The sequence below is a fragment of the Pinus tabuliformis genome, chromosome 1_2 (genome assembly GCF_031772625.1).
Source record: "Pinus tabuliformis cultivar Carrire ecotype Pingquan chromosome 1_2, CPIR1, whole genome shotgun sequence".
NCBI lineage: Eukaryota > Viridiplantae > Streptophyta > Pinopsida > Pinales > Pinaceae > Pinus > Pinus tabuliformis.
Genome location: NC_142298.1, coordinates 1,166,610,747 through 1,166,615,224, shown reverse-complemented (window position 1 = coordinate 1,166,615,224; position 4,478 = coordinate 1,166,610,747).

Sequence of the window (4,478 nt, the reverse complement as noted above, 5' to 3'; positions counted from 1 at the left end):
TAGGATGGAGTCACTGCAGAACTACGAGCAAGGGAGGGTTGCGCACTCCAGGTCATGAGCGAGTAGCGCATCAACATGGAGAAGTTGAGCCTTCAGTGCAACCAGGTAGTGACACAGAATAGACATATAGTGTAGGTGGTGGAGAAATCCTATCAGATGCTCCTGGAGTTGTCCATCCAAGCAAAGGAACCAGTGGAGGCACGTGTTCGGAAGTTAGAAGTAGGGGTGTACGAGGCAAAGGAAGAAATGGCCAGGGTTCAGCTAGAGCTGAACCTTCAAATAGCAGAACTGTAGTTGAAGGTGCAGCCTTCAAATCCGCCAGAGATTAAGGAAAAACGTGCCACCATGATCATGAAAAAAATAGTGATGGTCAAGAGTACAGTGACAAACTGTACAAAGTTGTTTAAGTAGTCATTCGAGGTCCTCACCACCCTGCACGAGGACCCAAACATACAACACCTAGAGATAGAGGCACGTGAGTTGCAATAGGGATACGATGAAGTAAAAGGGACTACAGAGATGGTTTCCCTTACATTGAGTCTTGCAAGGATGCAAAAGGCTAAAGCACTCAAGGAGTAGGTGGATGCTGCTCAGCATAAGGAAGCAGTTTTGAAGGCGCGCCTATAGCCATGGACCAATGAGACATATACCATGACAGCCTCCATTGAAGTAAAACTCATGGAGCTGCAAGTAATGCAGGAAATGATCCAGGGTAGCAGTTCAGCCATAACGGTCTTTGAACAACACGTCGAGGAAGTACATTAGGCAGCTGCTCAGTGCACTATCGAACTTGCAGCGATCCAGGCAGAATTGGGAGGTCTTCGCACAAATATCTCCACACAAATAGAGTGACTTGAGGGCCAGTCATGATGTTTGTTTGGGGGCCTATTGGGCACAGGATCCCCCAAGGGATGTTTTGCGGCTTAGAGCCCAGATTTTGGTCAAATATTGTAATTTCGTTGTAAAGTCTCTGCGTTCTGTGGGCGCAGAGCATGTAGTTTGTAAAAGATTCATATGGTTGTCTACCCTCAATTTTTTTATTATAACACCGGCTGTAGAGATCTACCCATGGTCTGCAGACCATGGGATTATATAAATAGAGCGAGGCTCTAAGTAGTTAATAAAACACATGGGATCAATGGACAGTAGAAGATGAAGAATTGAGTCATATCAGTGGAGTAAAGTCTATTTTTGGGTCGTAGAGTAGGAGAAGGCTTTGCAGCTAAGTGCACAGAGGCCTAGTAGTCTGAAGCTGAGTGCGTAGACCCTTGCAGCTGGTGCATAGGGTGAGTCGAGTCTGTAACAGTTGGAAGTATTAATAAAGATAAGTTTCATATCATTTCTGTGTGTCTACTTCTTGTTTTATGAATCTGTTACATTGAATATAAATTGTACTTTTAACGCTTATGTGATGTGCGAATGTGTATAACTGTGTTGATTAAGAGAACACAATTTACAATAACTATTTATGTGAATATAAGTAGGATCTGTTAAGAAGATAAGTAAGATAAGCGGTGTAGTTTGAAGAAATAGTGCAGTTCGCTGCTATAACAGCACGAAAGCATCTCAACCCTTGGTTAGGGTTGTGCAAAGGACGATTATAATAGATCGCGGAGGTATTGAAGGTTAGAATAGTGCACGAAGCGACCTGCGTGAAGGTATATCTAGTTGGACTAAACTGACATCACAAACATCTCAAGGGTGCGGAAACTTGGTTCCAACATCCCCCCATACTGCTTCGCGTTAGACTTCAGTCTGCACTCCACGGGCTAATGCCGAAAAGGCCAATAGTGTAGGGATTTGTTTGGCTAAATAACTCCCAACCTGGGTCAAGCACCCATAAGCCAACATCTTCACATCCATCTATTCTACCTCAAAATCAAAAGCAGTAGCAACAAATAAAAGTAATCTAGTAGAAGCTACCTTGGCAACAGGAGAAAAAATATCACCAAAATAAATTCTTCGCAGTTGGGAATAACCCTTTTCTACCAATTGAGCTTTATATTTTTCCACATTTCCTTTTGCATTCATCTTCTTCTTAAACACCCATTTTCTTCCTATGGGGTTCCTTCCAGTCATCAACTCCACCAGATCTGAATCCTCATTTTTTTCCAAAGATTCCATTTCATCAACCATGGCCCCTATTTCCTAAGCTTTCCCTCCTCCGGATCTACTACCTCCCTAACAGCTATGGGATCATCATCAATAATAGAAAAATAAAAATTTGAACAGAAAGAAGATGGACTATACCTTTCTAGCTGCCTTATTTCTCGAACTGGTCTTCTCATAGACGAAGTTTGTGGCTCTTCACCTTTTTATTCTTGTTCTGCTATAGAGACTGATTCTTCCTCCTTCAGCTCAAAATATATCTTCTCAGGTCCTTTGGTAGGAATTCATGTTTAATAACATCTTTCACCTTTCTAAATACAACATATCGGCTATAAACAACCTTCCTTGTTTTTTGGTTCCAAAGATTATAACCTTTTAAAGCACCCTTATACCCAATAAAGATACATCTTTCATATTTTCTATCCAACTTGGTTGTTTTCTCCTCTGGAACATGTACATATGCATCACATCCAAATACCCTCAGATGTGAAAGAGAGGGTTTCTTACGAGTCCATACATAATGTGGAGGCTTATCCTCCTATTGCAGCCACAACCACCACCCTATTAAAACATGCTCTGATAGCAAGTTTTTGAATGGGTCCCCTAGAAGTTTGATTTCTCATTAGTTAGAATGATCTGATTTATCACAAGGATGTTAACTCTTTTCCTAGTCAGATTTTCCATGCCTGATGGCTAAGTCATTGAATAAACCTCCGCTGTAATGGTTCATTCCTGACACAGCCTAGCCCTTTGCTCACTCCCTTCATCGGTACCTTTTAATCTTCACAAGCATGCATGATACACTTATGCCTGCACAAACAATCACCCCCACCCTTATCATTATCATCAGTGTGATTAACTCACAAAATGTTCCATCGCGTCCTCTTTTTTTCATCATAACTCCTCATAACCAAAATATTCCACAAAACAGGCATAAATCCTTTTGGGCCCATCACAAATAACATAAGGCATTCATGGCTTCTGGACCTGATGGGTTTTATTAACTCAAATGTATACATTTCGGGTCCAGAGCCCCATCACAGATTGCTATTGGCCCAGCCCCAAAGCTATGTGTATAAACAACATGCCTCTGTCTGCCAAACCTGCCGACCCTATTAAGCATATCATAGTTATATATATATATATATATATATATATATATATATATATATATATATATATATATATATATATATATATATATATATATATATATATATATATATATATATATATATATATATCGGGTCAGGCGTTAATCGCTTATCGCATATTGGCAGAGCCCGGGGGTCATGCAGTTAGCGAAGAGGTGAGAGCCAGACCCGACGATGATTATATGCCTGATTATATAAAGTTTGAGGTCCGGCTTGAGTGATCGAGGCAGGATTTTCTGTTTTTTCATGTGTTTTCCAAATTTTCCGAAATAACAAAGGGATCGGGTTTTCAGTGTAAAATGTGGGCCTGTGGAGTCCCAATAGCGTAATTGTGCATCAAGGAAGTGGAAGGAATGGCTACTACGACCTGCAGAGGGGCCGATACCCAATTGAGATTTAAAAGAAGCCCTCAAAAAACTGTGCCAAGCCTATGGGTTGAGCGGGAAATTGTATGTTGACTGTGTAGCAGGCATAAATCCTTTTCACACTTGTTCCGTAGTTTATATAATGAATGGAGGCAGTGTTTAATTTTGATAGAACATTTATGTTTTATTGTTCACAATCATCAAGCTAATGATAGCTATCCTTGTAGGTGAGAAGTAAAGGATGCAGGAGGGGATTTGAAGAGCCATGTATGCATAAGCACTGCATTTAAGGGTCTGGCCACAAGCATTCTGGGTTGAAACCCCACGCGTTGCCTGTACATTCTATAAGTAGAGTTGTCTCAGTCTTCATTATGGGACGTCAACATACAGTCGCCCTTTTTTTACCAACATCTGTTCTCTTCCTTTGCAAAGGAATCGATCTGGCCGTTATGCTTTCTATGTGCCAGTGGTCACTCTGACAATCCTATCTCTGTGTACTAAATTTGCATATTGAAATAGTGGGAAGATGAAGAGGTGGGGTAGACCTAGAGTTAGGGGTTTTTGCATAAGTATTACCTCTATAGAGGAGAAAGGGATTTTGATTTTTGAGAAGAACAGTTTTGATTTATTGTGAATAAGGAGGACTGTTTTGGGGAAGAAGGAGCCTTTAGTTTCAGAATTATTTAATTGTTCTTTTATATGTTTTGGATCAGAGTGTTGTTGCTGGCATGAATGTAAATGTGATTTGTATTTATGCATATTGATGACTTACAATTCACTATTAGTCTTGTTAAATTGAATGTGATTCAATTTCATGGTTAACTTGTGAATGGTCTCTGATTTGAAACTA